This window comes from Cornus florida, unplaced genomic scaffold, assembly GCF_030987335.1.
Source record: "Cornus florida cultivar Cherokee Brave unplaced genomic scaffold, ASM3098733v1 CherokeeBrave_3.0.0_Hap2_Chr11, whole genome shotgun sequence".
In the NCBI taxonomy this organism is placed as follows: Eukaryota; Viridiplantae; Streptophyta; class Magnoliopsida; order Cornales; family Cornaceae; genus Cornus; species Cornus florida.
Window position 1 is genome coordinate 62009777 of NW_026775581.1, and position 19812 is coordinate 62029588.

Consider the following 19812-nt stretch of genomic DNA (forward strand, 5'->3'; position numbering starts at 1 on the left):
TTCAAAAAAAAAATTAAAAATTGGGGGGTCATGGCCCCTCCTAGTCTCCCTAGACTAGATGTTTGTTGATTTTGTTTTCTCAAATTTTATATTATTTTTCTAATTAACTCATAATATATATTAAATTGCATTGAATCTTATTCTTCGAAATAATAATAATAATAATTACAAAACAACCTCATCTTTTGAAAGTGTTCAAATGTGTCCAAGTGTATGATACCGCCACGGTAAATCAGGATAAGTGTTTGTTCTTCCTAGCTTTGAGTACGTGACACTTTTGTTTACTTTGTTTGTTCCCAATGATTCATGTGAAAAGAAAAACTTGTATTTGCAGGATTGGATTAGCATATTACCAGATGAAATTCTTATAAAGATGTTGTCTCTATTGACATTGAAAGAAGCTGCAAAAACTAGTGTCCTTTCGCGTAGATGGAAAGATCTGTGGAGATTTAGCAGTGGTAGTTTGGATTTTGATGGTTCACAAGTGTCAGGGGACGTGCATTTTGAAACTAGTTTACTTGCAATCGAAAGGTCTAAGTACGTGAGTTGGGTGAATCAAGTCTTGAAAACCCATCAAGGTCCAACCATAAAGGAATTCAAATTTTGCTTTTCTTTGAATGGTACAACTTCTAGGACTTATATTGATAGTTGGATCAAATTTGCAATGGAAAAAAGAGTTCAAAGGCTTGAGTTGGACTTTAAACCCAATTGGCAATTCCCTCCAGCTGAGCATTATATTTTTCCATCGCGATTTCTCGGTTCTTGCAGCTTTAGTTCCTTAACATCTCTGTCTTTGAGAGACGTAGAAGTGACTGCAGAAGTAGTTGAACACCTCTTGTCTAATTGTCCATCTCTTGAAAGGTTGTGTTTGGCTAAGTCCTCAAGTCTTGGAAATCTCAAAGTTTCTGGTCCGTCACTTAAATTGAAGTACTTAGAGATATATTCCTGCAGCAACTTGAGAAATCTTGAGGTTCATGCGGCAAATCTTGTGTCACTTAAATACAGTGGAGGGCATTTGAATATGCTTCTTGAACATGTTCCTAATCTTGTTGAGGTTTCTTTTGAGGGAGGTTATTGTGAATCTTTTCTTTGTGATCAGAATGAAGTTCGCCGGTCACTCTTGAGCTCTCTCTCTCAGCTAGAGAAGATCACTTTCAACATGCCTGTTAGGGTTAGCATATTTAATCAAGTCCCCTTTGTAAGTTTGCTTGTTTTTTATTTATTTTTTATATTTACAATGATGGAGATGATTAATAAATGTGTCTAATTTCACCCTTTACTTTGTTGGGTTGTCAGGATTTTGTAATTGAAATGTTCCTCCCGTTCCCTAAATTCCCCGAATTAAGCAATCTTCAGCAACTGGAATTGCAAGTACCTATAGGCACTGGAGATGCTCTCTTTCGTTGGACTTCCCTGTTAAGTGCAGCTCCTATATTGAACAGATTGAGACTGAAGGTGAATTAATTTATATGAGTTTCGATTTTGTTGAAGTTAATATTGTATGCTTGACTGATGCAATTTGTATAAGGTTTAATTTGTATGAGGTTTAATTCTGACAAAGAGAAAGAAGAATAAAAGACAATATTTATGTGAATTCTGTATATCTGTTCTTATGCATGCATATTACTAGCATTTGCATCTATTATAATGTTTAATAGAAATGATCTAGCAAAACCCAATGACAATGTATATTAGGTCAAATTTCACCGAATTTAGAGATTGAACATTTTTACAAAAAATGGAAGTGAGTTAGCTGCTTTTTCTTTTTATGCCATTTCGCTCCAACAAACCATTTTGTATTGGAGCATGAAGAGCAGCGCAAGTCACCATCATAATTTTCAATTATGAAGTTGTTTGTTGAATTCTTTAGTAAATTTTTATTATTCGCATATTGAAAAATAAGTTTGGTTAAAACTAATGTTACAAGAATAAGCTCTTTCGAGTCCTATGTAAAACGCAATGAACTCATATGGTATTCATGACACATTCAGTTTCCCGATTACTTGCATCTTTTGTCGTTATCTTTTATTTGACTGATTGCAGCGTCGATTTTGTGTTTCTTACTATTATTTTAAGGCTGCGTTTGTCAAATATTTTCTTGTCACTGCACAATTAAACAAGCATGGTTTAACTGTTCTATTTTGTTTTTCTTCTCCAATGGAGCAGTTAGTATGGGAACATCCACTAGAAAAAAAGAGACACAGAAGATTCAAGAATATCCGACACAAATGCCTCAAGGTGGTGGAACTGGCTGAATTTGATGGGTGTTCAGCTTATGTTGACATTATTAGGTACTTCCTCAAGGTTGTTGTCTCGCTTGAGAAGATTATCATTGATCCTCGCAGTCCATCTAAATTTTCCAGTAGGGGCATCACAGAAGGGAGTATGAGAGCAGCAGCCAAAAAGCGTGCGAGATTCTTGGAACCAAAGGTGCCTCCCGGGGTTGAGTTAGTGATCCTTTAATCGAAAAATCTTATGAACTATTACATCAAGTTACGTTTCAATGGTGTTAAAGGGCTCAGCAATTGATCTAAAGTTCGCCAAGAAGTTCATTCAGTTAGTTTTTCTTCCCCTTTTCTTTTTCTTTAAACTCTGTTCGGTTTGCAGAATGTACAGTGAGAAAAATCAAAAACAAAGAAGATGAAGAGGGAATTCAATTTTCCTCATATATACCTCCTATATCATATGTTAAAAGTCTCGGAAATTGAATAGGAAGAGCGAAAATCAAAGGATAATGACATATTTCTTCTTTTTCTTTATATTTTTTTGTTAAATATTCTATACATTCATGTTGTATGGCTCAGTAGTTTGCTTTTGTTTCCATCCCTTGTGTGATGGGGAACGCACTATAATGATTTTCATGGATGATGAGTGGCACATGTTTTAATTTTAAGGATATTTTAGGATTTTATTATCTAGGGTTTTGTTATTATTTTGCCTATATAAAGGCTCCCTTGTAATATGATAATTCAGTTTGAGTAATTGAATATGATAATTCAGTTTGAGTAATTGAATATTATTGTTGAGTTTCCGAACTCCCTTTGTGTCTTTCTCCCTCTTGTTCTTGTTGTCCTTTCTGTGGGGTTACAGCCTTAGAGACGGCCCAGCCCAGTCAGCCAAAAAAAAAAACACAAACGGAAAAAAAAAAACTCCAGCAGACCCATATTTGGATCAAATCTGTTTTGCCCAATTTAGTTTTGCTCCAGCCCAGCCCAACCCAGAATCAATTAGTCCAATTCCAGCCAAGAACCAGTTCAACAATCTTCAACAGTAACCCAGTTCACACAGAGATAGGATCAGATTGGTTTAGCCCAGTCCAGTAATTGCTCGAACCCAATCCAAGAGTGACCCGGATACAGTCAGCCCAATTCATTATCATTTTAGGTCCAACCCATCTAAGGAAGCTGCAGATTGTTACGATAACAGAATCAGCCCAATCTCAGATATGGTCCAGAACTGACCCAGTTATTTGCAAATCTAGTCTAGAACAGATTTTGTAATTATTCGGGAAGCTTCCATTATTTGCTTCATTGATGTCGGTAAGGTCACACATGCTTCCTTGAAAATTGTTCTCTCTCAGATATTTTAAGAACGATTATCCTTATACTAGTTCGCAATATTCACATGATTATTTTTATTTGCATTTTTGCTTCTTGTGTGAGAATTGCATTAATTATAATTTGGTTTATAATTTGGTTTACTTAAATTTAATTTGAGTCCTATATCGGCATTGGGACAAATGAGAGAGACAAAATTTAGGTAATTTCAAACCAATGATCTTATGAAAACTTCGACTATTCAATCATGTCAAGTCTTAGAGTGTAGGTATCCTCCACCTAAGTACTTAGATGTTGTGAATAAAACTGAACCGTTCCCTAGCCATGTGAGAAATTGGAAAGAAGATGAGACCTATAACAATGTCTTGACGCGCCTTGCATCAGTTCTATTAAAGAAGATGATTGCAGACGCACCCATCTATTCCATATATACGCGCCTCCAACGCGGAGATAAAGTTTGTAAAATCATCATTGATAAAGGAAGTTCAATAAATGTTTTGTCAAATTTAGGGGTCGATAGAATGAAGCTTCAACCTGAACCTCATCCACAGCCAAATAGAGTGGCTTGGGTAAAAGAAACTTCCTTGCTTGTCTCTGATAGGTGCTTAGTTCCAATTCAAATGGGTGACTACTCTGGCATGATTTGGTGTGATGTCCTATGAAAGTAATCCATGCACTTCTTGGTTGCCTATGGATACGTTTGTAAAGAGAATACGCATACCTTCAAGTATAATGGCAAAAATATCAAGTTAAATCCCACAAAGCCATTAGAAAGTGACTCTTAAGGCACAATATAGGCCCTCTCCTCATCCTTTGTGTTGATGAACTCGTGTTAACAAGACAAATGGAAAAAGAAGTTTTACAGATTCCATCTAAAAAAGTGTTTAAATGTCAACCACTTGAATCTAATGTCCCACGTCATCCCATTCTATATAATCATGTCGAGGATGTTAGAATTTATGACTCACGCACTTCCATTGTTTCAGGTAGGGACGTTAAGTATGCAGGCTATTTTTGGAAAACACTTTGGGCATCTTTGGGCACTCGTTTGAAATTTTCCTTGGCATTTTGTCCTGACACTAGTTTGAAACACTTTGGGCATCTTTGGGCACTAGTTTGAAACACTTTGGGCATCGTTTTTTTTTTTCTTCCCCTTGATTTTTATACATTCTACTCCCAAATTTCAGCCTGGTTGTTTGAACTTTCAGCCGCTGAATTTTTTTTAAGTTTTAGCCATTTAAGGTTGCTTTTGAAGTCCTACATTTCGGTTGGGTGAATGCATTGTGTATATTTTGTTCACAAGGAAGAAGTTCGCCAGCCGCTTTGGACATGGTTACTATGGTGGCTTTTTTTATTATTATTATTTTTTTATTTATGCAAATTAATATATGCAAGATGGATCGATAGATTATAATAAATATGCAAATCAATAAACAGACTTACAGAAAACTTTCTTTATTGAATGCTTCCAAGCTATTACAGAGAAATATTACAAAAGGGAGAAAAGGAAATTGAAAGATACATTGAAGGGAAACATTGCCTTCTATTTATACATAAAATGGATTTAAAATTAACATTTTGAAGTCCGCATAGTGCATGGGATCGTGTGCTAGAATAATGCAGTCGGTCGGCCCACCACTAAGTGCTGTCTCCTTATCTGATGGAAAGTAGACATCTGATGAAGGAAATACTGTTGAATCAAAGACTTTTGGGAAAAGTTCTTTGTCTTCTTCTGTCGGCAGGATAAGAGGAATCTTTACTTTTTGGGTGGATTCATCTTGTCCTTCAAATGTCCTGTGAGAGAGTCCCAATAATCTGCTATTGAAATCTCGTCTTCGGAATTAAGATCTTCATTGGGATCTTGAGCATAACCTGCGAGACAGGAAAACTGATTTCCGTCTTGACTGGTCTGGCTAGAGACTGACACCATGGATGCATCATCTCTTACTATGGGAGTGGAGGATTCAAAGGATTTAACAAATTTGTTCCTCATAAAATCCATGCATTTAACCATTAAATCAGCTTCGGTAATTAATGGTTATTGTTTTCTGATCATATCTTTAACAAGTTCAAATGGGTTAAAGATTTCGGGTTCTGGAATAGTTAACTTTGGAATCTTATCCATATATTCCATTGTTTTTTTTCTGATCTGATGGAGGAGGGCTTGAATAGGTTCTTGAGTCATGCCTGACCACCACCTGTAATAAAAGATCCTCTGGAGGACTGGTAACTTGTCAGTGGTATAACCACATTGGAAATCCCATTTCCAAATCCAAGGGATTCCAAATTCAGTAAAGAACAATAGGGTGGATTTCCCTACAGGAATATTATCCTGTCCTCTTAATTGAGGATGAAATTGTTGCCATGGCAAATATAATTGACTGATTGATTCTGGCAACATATCCAGATCAGGGCCAAATATAGCCCACCAGGGTATAACCCAGTTGGGGAAATCAGTCTTAACTGATTGAGGGCATATCTTGAGGAACCAAGAATGCTTATGCTTCGGATTTTGATAAAAGAACGAATATGTCCATGCTGAGATATAATCCCAATAATTGTAGTTGTGACCATAGGATATTTTCCTTGGCAAATTGGGATTTAATCCCCAGTCACTAGGCCGTATAAGCCTCTTAAAGATAGCTTTACTATAAGTAAGAGGACTATCTTTGGAATTCGGAAATTGCTTCGTGTGGTTAATCTCCACAGAGGAAGTTTCAGTAAGGATGGCTTCATAGATATATCTATGGCGACCATCTGGTGCAGCATATTGTTGAGTTTGGAAATATCTGGATTTTACTTCCCAAGGATCTGGCATCCATTGCTCATCTTGAGAATCCAGTACCAATACTGTTTGAATATACCTTTGATTAGGTATCCATGGAGTTTCTTATTCAAGAACCTCTTTCATGGTTGGTTTCTGTTGTTGTTGCTGGGAACTACTACTTCCTTTAGAAGGAGTTTTGAGCAGATCAGCAACATGCTCCAAATATGGAAACTGATCATCAGTGAGTGGTATAACCACTTTGGCCTTAGCCTTGTTTTTACCACGAGCCTTTGGAGTATTACCCCGGCCCTGCCCATGGGGCTGATTCATGAACCCTGCAAAAATTCACGAGTTAGAAAATCAGGTAAAGAATTAGAACTGCCTTTAATATATTCAATAGAAAAATCAAAAGCAGATAAATCAGCTTGCCAACCAGCAAATATCTGTTTGGAAACTAAATTCTTGACATCTTTTTCCAGTACTTGTTTAGCAGCACTACAATCAATGCGTAACAAGAATTTCTGATTGATTAAATCATCTTGGAATTTATAAATGCATTTAACCAAAGAAAGAATTTCCTTTTTTATGGTTGAATAATTTAATTGTGCATTTTTCCAAGTTCCTGAAGTGAAGCGAACAAGCTCCTCTGTTCCTGTATTTGGATTTTTCTGTTTAAGAATACCACCGTATCCAATATTGGAGGCATCTGTTTCCACAATTTTGAACCATGAAGAATTGGCTAGAGCTAAGCAAGGAATTTGTTTGGCTCTAAGTTTAATCTTCTGGACTGCCTTGGTATGATCCAAAGTCCATGGGGAAGGAGATTTCCTTAACCTGGTGTACAAAATTGCTGTGTCCTGTGCAAGATTTTTGTAGTGGCTTCGAATATAATTCAAGCTACCCAGAAACCTTTGAAGTTGAGTTTTATCCTTGATTTCATCTGGAAATTTAGAAGCGAACTCAATACTGCGATCAATAGGCCTAATTTTCCCATCACAAATTTCATGACCAAGAAATCTGACCTTAGTTAAAAACAGTTTTAGTTTAGGAGCAGAAACTACTAAACCACTTCGGTAAATGACATCTTTGAAAATTTTCAAGTGTTTATAATGCTGATCAATTGATTTTGAGAATATGAGAATATCATCAATATAAACAATAGAAAATTCAGTAAAAGGATTAAATATGTCATTCAAAATATGTTGAAATTCTGAAGGGGCATTTTTTAATCCAAATGGCATCACTGTCCATTCATACTGTCCAAAAGGTACGCAAAAGGCTGTTTTGTACCTATCTTCTTCTGTAATTTGTACCTGGTAATATCCAGATTTAAGATCAAATTTAGAAAAGATCACAGCGGATTGTAACCTATCTAAAAGATCTTTGATGTTGGGAATTGGGTATCGGATCCAACTTAAAGTAAGATTAAGTGGCCGATAATCAATAACCAATCGAGGAATTCCTCGTTCTTTTTCAGCATTTTTATTGACATAAAAAGCTCTGCAACTCCAGGGGGAGTAGCTAGTAGTGACAAGCTTCTTAGCCATTAAAGAGCTGATTTCAGTTTTACATAATTCCAAGTAGTCAGCTTTCATGTGGCTGGGACTAGCTTTAGAAGGAATCATGCTATCGGTAAACCCCTTTGCATAGGGTAAAGAAACAATATGCTTCTTTCTGGCCCAAAAAGCATTAGGAATCTCACTACAGATTTCCTTTAGAAAGTGTTGTCGTAATGACTCAATTTTCTGTTGCTCAGTGGGTTGTACCAATCTTTGATTAATTGCTAAGGAGGATACCTCCTTTTGCAAATAATTCAGTTACTTTTCCTTAAAGATAATGTTATCTTTAAGAGCATTGATATGCTTATTTACTGGTGGGGTCAAGAACTGGAAAGTAATTGACTGGCCATGTAAAGTAGAGCATATTCCATGAGAATCAATTTTCTCAATTGGCATAATCAAAGCTAAAAAGGGAGTGCCCAAAATAACTTGTTGTGCCATGTTTCTGATGAGTAAGAAAGTAGATGGTAGACAAATACCTTCTTTACAAATGAAAACATGATTAAGTTTATACTTAATCTGCATCTTACCTCCATCCAGATCTACATCATCTAAAGGAAGTCATTTTCCTTATCATGTTTCTTGTCCTCCTTCTCGACATTCGATCTCATCAGATTACCGAAAGGAAGGACTCCCTGAAGCAATTGATTCCAAGCTCAAGCTGAAAGGAATACAACAATCTCAGAATCAGATTCCACGAGGAGTATACGAGAAAGCACCAATAGGTATGTCTCGTCGCCAATTTGGAATTGAATTCAGCCCAACTCCATCTGAAATGGGAATCGGAAATGAATCTGTCAAGGATCAGTTTGAAGATCCCACAGATATCAATGACCCTCATGAATATTAGTTTTAATGGATTTTGTCCCTGATAGAATTGCCATTAATACTGAATTTCAACAGGATCAATATAAAGAATTCAGAAATTGGTATTTCAAAAGTTTTGACCCACATCAATTACAACTTTTTAAAACCCAATTTTATGACTTTCTACAAGAACGCAAAATGGTTATACCTTTTGTTTCTTGGTTCTACATGACCAATCATTCTCTTGTTAATATCAACATATTGGATGATTTCCTCAAACCATGGACCACATCTGAAGATAAGGTTTTCCACTCTGTCCATCCTCCCCCTGAACATTTAATTCTGAAAAGAATTGACCCTGACAGTGGTTCTAAAGTGGAAACCAAGGCTTATAGCCAACCGAGAGTAATTGATCCATCCTGTAATGCTACTAAGAAGGACATTACTCATGTTTACAGGCAGAACAATTATACTAATGTTTGCCTACAAACGATAGTGTCCCAGCTTGGGAGAATTGAAACGGGAATAGACACGGTATTAAATACAATTAGTACTTAGTGTATTTCTGTGAAAACTTCTCCTCCAGAAGCTTCCTTATCCAAAGCATTGGTAAAACCTGCAATTGAAGTTCAAGGCTTCAATCTGACACATCCTAAGAAGAATGAAGAATTTCTTACTCTTCTTACTCAGAAAATTCAAGGACTCAAAATTCAGACTTTATCTCATGATGAATCTGAAATTGGTTCTGATTCTGAAAAAGTGTTACCTCATATTGAGGTATTCCAAAATGATTTTACTCAGCTGCCTGAGTTCAACAGAATTGTCTATGATAAGAATATCCACTCTAATACAGCCCCTGCTCCGAGTCGATATTATTATCCCAGACCCACACCTCAAGATATCTTGTATGAAGAAGATTATTTTCATACACAGAAATCTTTTCATGGCAAGACCATTTATGAATGGAACATAGATGGCAAATCTGATTACCAGATTTACGAGGTTATTCATCAAATATTGATGTATAGCCAAGTTTGTAAAATCAACCACAATACTGACCCAACCATTGCTAAGTTTGTCGTTGCTGGTTTTACAGGAATCCTTAAAGGATGGTGGGATAATGTTCTCACTGACATTCAGAAAGCTGAAATCTTTGCTGCCACCAAGATTGTTAAAGATGAAGCTACGCAACAATCAGGCCCTGCTCCTGATGCGGTTTACACACTCATTACCACTATTATCCAACATTTTGTTGGCCCTGAAGGTGCTAATAGTGAACGGAGTCGTGAACTTCTACAAAACCTAAGATGTCCATCTTTAACTCATTTCCGATGGTATAAAGATGTCTTCTTGGCAAAGGTTCTCCAACTCAATGATGCAAATCATGAGCACTGGAAAGCCAAATTTGTAGATGGTTTACCAACCTTCTTTGCTGAAAGAATCAGGAAAAAGCTTAGAGATATGAATAATGGTATCTCTATCCCTTACAGAAACTATACCTATGGTGGATTAGTCAACATTGTAATCCAGGAAGGTCTAGCTCTCTGTAATGATCTGAAGTTACAATCCCAGTTAAAATCCCAAAGATTAACTGGTCGAAAGGAAGTAGGTGAATTTTGTGATCAATTTGCCTACCAGACTCCCTTATCTTATCCTAAACCTAGGAAAAGAAATAAGGTTGAAAAACCTTATAAAAGGAAGTATTCCAAACGAAAGAATTATTCAAAGGAAAAGGATAATTCTAGACAGTATACTAAGCCTAAAAGGAAATATACTCCTAAAGCAAAGGGTAAAGGAAAGCCCAAAGTTGAGGCTAAATGTTTCAAATGTGGACGTATTGGCCACTATGCAAACAAATGCAGAACTAAGGAGAAGCTCAGTAGTCTTCACATAGAAGTGGAACTGCGACTTCAATTAAGTAAATTGTTACTTAATACTAGTTCTTCTGAACCAGAATCATCAAGTGATTACGGAGATGTTGTCATGGAATTACAGTCTTCTTCTTCCTCTGAAGCAGAGATTGAAAACCCTAGATGTTCCTGTAATCCTTCGCATGATGATTATTATAAGGCAATTGTTGAGATGAATGGGTTAAGCTTAAATGTTTTGACTTCGACTCAACAATCCTTATTGGATCTTATAGATCATATCCAGGATCCTCACATCAAGATGAAAGTCTTTGAAATAGGTTCTGCTCTGGCAAGATCTAATGAGGATACGGATAATCCAGATTTTCTGCGAGCAGAAAATCATTACAGCATGAAAGAAGTTCTAAGCAGATTAGAACACCAAGGACAAACTTCTCGTCCTGCTAATCTCCCTGATCTTAGAATGGAGATTAATCTTTTAAAAGAAGAAATTCGTCAATTAAAGTCTCGTCAGACTACGATGGATTTGGAAATTACTCTTTTAAAAGCAAAATCTGCAATTCCATCTTCATCATCCAATGATGAAGTTCCTCAATCAGAAGGTACTAATTATCTTCAACTCTTGAATCAAGTTACTTACCAAAAATGGTATATTTCTATCAATTTGGTAATTAATCAGGAGTACACAATCACTAATGCCATTGCCTTAGTTGATAGTGGTGCAGACATGAACTGCATTCAGGAAGGATTGGTTCCTACTCAATATTTTGAGAAAACCACTCAAGGTCTTACCAGTGCAAGTGGAGGTAAGATGCAGATTAAGTATAAACTTAATCTGCATCTTACCTCCACTTGCACTGGTAAGACCTTGAGAAAACCATTCATTTTTTATGTTTTTCTTGTTATATTTTTACTAGGATACAGATGATTAATGTGGTTGTTTCAACTTTGTTAGAATTTGTATGGGTTCCTTATGTTTCCTACATAAGCAATAGTATGGAATACCTATAATCATATGTAGGGTTACAATTTGGGTGGGCCCAACCCGAATTAACCCAAGCCAAGCTAAACTCGGGTGGGCCTAATGCAGTTTAACCCGAGCCCTGATTGAATTTTTTTGAAATTGGGCTGTGTGAATTGCAATTCGGTTTGGGTTGAAAAATAAGAATTCGATTTCATTTCGTGCCAGGCTTGGATTACTGTGTCAGGCAACCCAAAACTCAACTTGAGCCCGTCCTGAATTCAAAACCAGACATGTATATATAATATTATATATGTGTTTATATATATATATATATTTGTGTTTGTTGTATGTGATTATTGATTTATTTAGTGGGTTTAATTATTTTTAATATATATATGACATATTCAACATATTAACTTTTGCTCCATTTGTTATTATGTCGTGTTAATAGTTTCAATTATTTTAGTTGTGAAAAAATTAATGTTATTTCATTTGTTATTACCACACTTTAAATTTTTACTCTTGAGTTGGAAGCTTCAATTCAACTGAAAATTCTAGCCCGATTTGCAAGGTCAAATTCAATTGGAACTTAAAAAATTAAGATTGGGTTGGGCTCTTCGCTCAAGTTGAGTAAGTTTAGAAAATTAGAATTGAAGATTTCATATCTCGTGATATTTTCTTTTCTTTCGCAGTAGAAGATATTATTATATGTTGATGTATATGTCAATATATGATTGTTATTTATGCCTCTATTAAGTTTTTTTTTTTTTTTTTTCATAAAATGTTGAAAATTTGGGTACTGAGTGACACTCGTTGACATATTCATGAAAACTATAACGCAAACTCTGATCATGACTACCCAAGTCAAATTTCAAGCTTAGCAAACAAAGACAAAGATATATATATCCACACACACACACATATATGTTGATCCTACGGATTTGTTAACAGATCCTTGGTGTGAGAATCAGTCACTAATTCAGAAATATAGTGCTGCTATTTTACGACAAGTTGACAGAAATCTCATGGTAGCAGACATTATTACTGATGGTAGATGGGATGTTCCTGATTATTTGCCTTTGGAACTCAAAGATGTGGTGCAAAGGATTACAATTAATCCTGGGACAGATTTGATTTCTTGGAAACACTCTCAATTTTCTTTGAAAGTAGCTTGGACTGCATGTAGGTATTCAGGACCAGTTCAGAAATGGAGTGACTTAGTTTGGAAAAATTGTAGACCTAGAGTTGCTGTGGTGGTCTCTATCATTCTACATAACAGGAATCTCACTTTGGTGAATTTGCAGAAACGTGGAATGGTGTTGACATCAATTTGTCATAATTGTTGGTTGAGTTTGGATACAAATGATCATCTTTCTATAAATGTAAGTATGCTCAGGCTATTTGGCAAGATCTTTTCAGTTTGATGCAAATGGAATTGCCATTGCATGACACTTTGATGCAAGTTGTGGACTGGTTTTGTCTGCAAACTTCTACTAAAACTACTCAGACAAAGGTTTTGAGTGCAATATTTGCAACTACTATTTGGAAGATATGGAATGTCAGAAATAATGTGCTTCATGAAGGAAATAAAGATCAAGCTTCGGTTGTTGCTAAGACTATTGTTTGGGAAGTTTTGTCCTATCTCAAACTTAGTTTAGAAGATTTTTTACTTGTGTTCTAATTGTTTTATGTTTCAAGTATTTTTGATTTCTCCAGTATGTACTGGAAAAGGGCTTTCTGTAGCTCTTAAATTGTAAAAGGAGGTTTGCCTCCTTATGCACTTGTACTTAATTCTTTTGTATATAATACCATCCTATTCAGGAAAAAAAGATCCTACGGATTTCTCTTAAGGGTAATCCAGTACTTTTGATGATAACAAACCATTCATGGTGTTCAATGTATTAATGTTTACATTGAGCTTAATTTTAGATAAAAAAAAAAGAACACTATGAAAAAGGAAGGAAAAGTCAAACACAAGATCACTTCAAGGACATTGAAGCTGCAATCATTTTGGATCATGTCACCAAAACAACTCACAATTGGCACAAGGAAGTCTAGGAAGCCTCCAAGAACAACAATGCTCACTTATGGGGTAGAAAGGTTGGTGAGAGAATTAGGAACTCAGTGTAAAGAATCCATGAAACCAGTTGAAGCTCATTGTAGGATTATGCATCACTTACACACCACAATCCATCACAATCATGCTATTTGAGATGCTAATCATTCATATAATATCTGTCATTAAGCATCTAAACACATAGGTATCATAGAGCAGCAAGAAAATAGTACAAACCTCAACTAAGCCGACTTATTTACCAATCTAGCCGACTCAGTCTTCAACTGAGCCGACTCCTTCAAAAACTAAGTCGACTTGTTTGGCCGAGGGTTATTATTTTCAAGACCTTGAAAAGAGACAATTGAGTTGACTCAATTATCAATCCAGTTGACTCAATCTTTAATTGAGCCGATTCCTTCTAAAAACCTAGTCGACTCGTTTGGGCCGAGAGACATCATTTTCAATGAGAATAGATAACTCAGCCGACTTAGTTATCAACTGAGTCGACTCGTTCTTGAACTGAGCCGTCTTAGTTCTTAACTGAGTCGACTTCTTTGGTGAGTCAAATAAAACTGCTACAGACTTTTTTGTCTTTTGGTCCAAGTGTCACTTTATGCTTTTGTAGTTTCTTTCACATGTGTGTATTGACATGTTGACTATTCTCTAGTTGTGTTAATGTTTTTGACTTGAAGTTAACAGCTATATTGTCTATAAAAGAGCCAAATACATAATTCCAAATTAGATGTTTACCAAAGCACAGAAGCTTTTTTGCCAAATGAAGTATTGAGTGTTTTAGTCTGGAAGGGTTTTACAATGGCTATTTGACCAAGGAGTTCTTTATATGCTGATAAGAGATATCTGCATTGGCATGCCTGAGCCTCAATATATAGAGATTCATTCTAATCTTCTCACACAACAAAATTTAGACATTTATCATTCTTATTCTAAGATGTACTTTTGATATTTATTTCTCTCATATTCACATCATATAGAGAGTGAGCTTCACTTGTATCATTTGATTCTCTAGAGAGTGTTCACTGTAATTTCAAGTTGAGAGAGTGAGATATTTGTAAAAACACTTCTATATTCCATTGTAAGCCTAAGAGAAGGAGTTCTCTTAGCAAAGATGTTGTAAGGGTTGGTATGGCCTCAAAGTAAGACTAAGAGAGTTTGTCTCTTAGTAAGGAGAAGCAAGGAATTGCTTTTAATCAAGGTTTGCTCTCCACCCGTAAGGAGGAGCCTTATTGGATTGAGAAATCTCAAAAGGGGTCTTGAGCCGAGGAGTAGGAGTTTTCAAATCTCGCTAAAATCGTTGTGTCTATGTTTGCAATCTCTATAACTATTCTCTTTACAATTCTGTTTTCAATTGCTGCCATTTACTGAATTTGCTTAAGTATTAATCTGTGAAATTGAAATTGCTTATAACTTGCTTAATTAGTTTTAAATTATGTCATAATTGGATAAGAACTCTATTCACCCCCCTCTAGAGTCCATTCTTGGGCAACAAGTGGTATCAGAGCCTAAATTCTATCTAAACGACTTAACTGTCTTAGAATACGATCATGTCTGACATTGGCTCATTGTCTTCTCTAGAAAGTTAGTCCATCAGTAGACCTCCCTTATTTGATGATAATGATTTTAACTATTGAAAAAATAGGATGAGAGTTTTTCTAGAAAATGTAGATATTGAAGTGTGGGATGTTGTTGAAGTTGGAAACAATGTTCCAACCAAAACAGTAGAAGGACAGGTTGTACCCAAACCAAAATCAGAATGGGATGCTAATGACCGTAGACAAGTTCAATGTAACTCCAAGGCCAAAAACAATCTCTATTGTGCATTAAGTAAAGATGAGTACAATAAAATTTGTGATTATGACACGGCCAAAGAAATTTGGGACAAACTCATAGTCACTTATGAAAGAACTAGTCAAGTCAAAAATACTAAAATTCATAGACTTGAGCATCAATATGAACTTTTCAGCGTAAATGAAAATGTAATACTCCTAATTTTAAAAAGGATATTCCTGGTATTTAATGGTATTTAATTTATTATTTAAGTGCATTTTATTTGATTATGTGTCATTATTTTTTTATTAGGTGCTTAATTGTTTTCTTTTGTGGTGATTTAATTTATTTAAATGATATTTATTTTTAGTTATTTGATTGGAATTACTTGTTAGTGTTTTAGTTATTTAATTGGCATTAATGGTTTAAATGTAATTGGTTTAGTTATTTGATTGGAATTACTTGTTAGTGTTTTAATTATTTAAGTGGCATTAATGGTTTAAGTGTAATTGGTTTAGTTATTTGATTGGAATTACTTGTTAGTGTTTTAATTATTTAATTGGCATTAATGGTTTAAGTGTAATTGGTTTAGTTATTTGATTGGAATTACTTGTTAGTGTTTTAATTATTTAATTGGCATTAATGGTTTAAGTGTAATTGGTTTAATTATTCTATGTGTGTCTTATTTGGTTTAATTGGGTTTACTAATTATTATTTTATTCAATTAGATTATTGGTTAAGTATTTAATGGTGAATATGGTAATTAGGTAAATACATCTAACTAGGGTTTTAATTACAGTATAAATTAGGGTTTTATATTATAGCCGTCGTAGGTTTCTACGTTAATTGGATGGGCCGGTTAGGATTGTGAGTTGGACTTAAATGAACCTAGGGTTTAGGAAAACTCTATAAGTATAAGGTAGACGTCTGTGTAGGTTTTTTTAAACAAAGCACATGTTTTGTGGAAGTGGAGAAGGAAAAACATAGTTTTTCACATTCTGCCAGGGTTTGAATAAAGCTCCGATCCCGCTTCGTCCGTGGTTCGATCGAGCTAAATTTTGGAAGAGAGGTTCACGACTCAGTGACGCACAATCTGAACGGTGAAGATCAGAGTTTGACCTCGGGAACAGTGATTCGTACTCGTGAACAGTAACTGGGTCGCACAGGTTTTTTTCCATTCTGCCCAGATTTAATCAAACATCCGATCCCGCTTTGTCCGTGGTCCGATCGAGCTGAATTTTGGAGGAAAGGTTCACGACTTAGTGACGCACAATCTGAATGGTGGAGATTAGAGTTTGACCTCGGGAACAGTGTTTCGTACCCATGAACAGTAACCGGGTTTTGGAACTCGCCGGGATTTTTTAAGAAGACGATGTTGAAACTTTGAACAAAAGTTTCTGAGGCAAGATTCTATCCTTACTCTTTCCCTTAGGCCTCATACTCTTTGCACTCTTAAATGATTCCAGGATTAATGAAGATTAAACCAAATTAAAATGATATCTGTTTTGCTATGAAACTGGTAATTACAGTAGTGTTGTATGCTTGTTCAACCTAGACTAAGCATGTTTGTGGATGCATTGTGGTTCTGTGGTTCACGTTTTTCCTTACCACTACTAGTATAAATTATTGGAAGGATGGGTCTAGATGATAGCTATCTTAACTTCTGTAATAGCAACTGTTGGAACTTAAATACTAGGAGGATTTGAGTTTAACACTAGATCGGTTTTGTGGAACACTATAATTTAAGCATGTCTACATACATACTGTGAATATTGTTTTGATGCTTACATTATCACAGTTAGTATCAACTGTGGAGGTTAGGATTTTGTGATACATACCCTACATATCCGTATGTCATTTGTAAGGTGTTAAATGGAAGTTTTAATTGATTCTGTCTTTATATCAGACTAAAGGGAACAACTTAAATTGGGCATGTATATGTTGTTGTTGTGACCCTGTTTATCAATGCTTATTTTATCACTGCTAACATTGAATGTTGGATGTTGGAATTTAGTTAATATATACTTGATTTATTGGTATTATTGACTACTGGAGGATTGGAAGTAGGCATCGGTATGGGACGGTGGCATACTAAGGATGGGTTTGGTTTTTAAATCAATACCGTTACCCACCTACTTGGAATAAGAATGGGATTAACTAAAAGTTAAGTCCCGTGGATTTGTATTGTCATGGCAACTACTTGTTGAGTGGCAATACCAGGGATTTTGGATGGATTTTATATATGTACTGTTATGGTGCCTCGGTATGAGCTTGAGTCTCAGGACCGATGGCTAGGGAGCGTATATGCATCGGGATGTGTAGCTGGCTGCGATGGTTGGAGGTGTACCCTGTTTAGGTATAGGTACATATGCCCACTTCGTGTGCGTTTTAGCATGTTACCTCCATTCAGGTTGAGATCGGCCTGTAGTCCAGTGAGAGTCCTTTAGTGTGACTATATATATATTACGGACTATTAGCTATTGTTGAATTGTTTAGGATGTACATGCGTATCGGGCCTCTGTTTGGATTGTAGTAGTATAGAACTTGCGCGTGGGCCTGACCCACTTCTATTTTTCAGGTACACGACAGTTCCAGGCTTAGACATGTTCGTGCTGAGCAGAGGTCTCTATTCACTCTTCCAACAATGTAGGGCTCTCTCTATAGTTTTATTTCTGGACGTTTATTACATTTGTTCTATCTTCCGTTTTGATGTTTAATAGGGGTCCACTAGAGATAGATTCCCAAGTTGTAAACTGATAGAGTTTTGGAGTTTGGGTTTGATGGATTTTAATAATTATAATATTTTGCGGATTCTATTTTTAGTTCCTTCCAGCTTTAATTACATTTCTTAATTTATTTTTTTTTCCTTCCAGCTTTAATTTCATTTCTTAATTTATTTTGTATTCCGTGTTCATTATAAAATATTAATTGTTTGATATTCCCTCGGGTTTGGGCCTGGGCCTGATCAACCCGTGTCTCGGATCCGAGGGGTATCTCAGTTGGTATCAGAGCCTGACCCAGCCAGAAGTGTGCCGACGTGGACGTAGGGCCTCCAAGGGGGGTGGATTGTGATGACCTTGTGGGCGGGTGTGCCGTGGGCGGGTGCGAGAGACACTGTCAGGCTACCACACTGGCGAGCTACGGGTGCACAGTCCCACATCGCCTGGGTAGAGGAAAGGTGAAGTACTTATATATAAGTGTGTCATCTCCAATTGGTATGAGGCCTTTTGGGGTGAAACCCAAGAGCAAAACCGTGCGGGCTCAGGCCTAAAGCGGACAATATCATACCATGTGGTGGAGTGGTCATTACAGTTGGTATCAGAGCACTCCAGGTTCAAGTGTCTCTAGGATGTTTCGTATTAAGTCTTCCGCGTAGCGTTTTCTCTTGAATAGAGCTTAAGTTAGGATTCATTGTATTCCTTATGGTTCGTATAGAAAGGGTACTGACGTCTGTCTTTTCGTGTTAACAGATGGTTAACGCTAGAAATGGACAGAACATGCAAGGAACTAGGAAGGAAAGGAGAACGGCACGTAGGCAACAATATCTCCTACGGCGTCAGCAAATGGAGGAAGAGCAGCAAAGGCTTGGGTTTCAAGATGACATGGATCAGTTTCAGGAGGAACAGGAGAATGTTCAACATACTCTGGACCAGGTCAGAGATCCAGAGATTCCTCCTCACCTCAATGACCTCGTTGCTTGGGCTATAGAGGCTGGGGTAATAGCTGCACTTCGGAATTAGCCTCAGGTACAGCCGGCACCTGTACCAGCACCAGTGGTTCAGACGGATTCTTGGGGAAAGGCTAGGAGCTCTTTCACAAAGGGGAGTCCACCTGTGTTCTCAGGCTCAACTGATGCGAGAGCAGCTCACCAGTGGAAACAAGACATTGAGCGTCATCTTCGTTTGGTTCAGTGCATAGAGGTTCAGAAGCAGATGTTTGCTACTTTCAAGCTAGTTGGGGATGCACTACAGTGGTGGGAGTCAGTTACCACCTCAGAGGAGAGGATGACATTGTCTTATGATGAGTTCAGTGCTCGCTTTAATGAGAAATATTTTCCCTATGCAGTCAGGGCAGCTATGAAGACCGAGTTTCTAAGTCTGCAGCAGGGAAACATGACAGTGGCGGAGTATGAGCAGCAGTTCACACGCTTGACTCTCTTTGCACCGGAGGAGGTGGATACAGAGGAGAAGAAGCGCAACAGTTTTGTCAAGGGACTGATGTGGTCTATCAAGAGAGCTATTACAGGTAGTCCAGCCTATACTACCTATGCTCAGGTGGTAGACGCCGCTCTACAATAGTATTAGTTGACTGTGGACATCAGACAGGCTCGTGGTGAGAAGCAGGGAGATAAAGACTCTACTAATCAGTCAGCTGAAAAGGGGAATGGCAATGGTCACCGGCAGAATGACAAAGGCAAGTTCCAAGGACAACAGCCTTGGAAGAAGCACA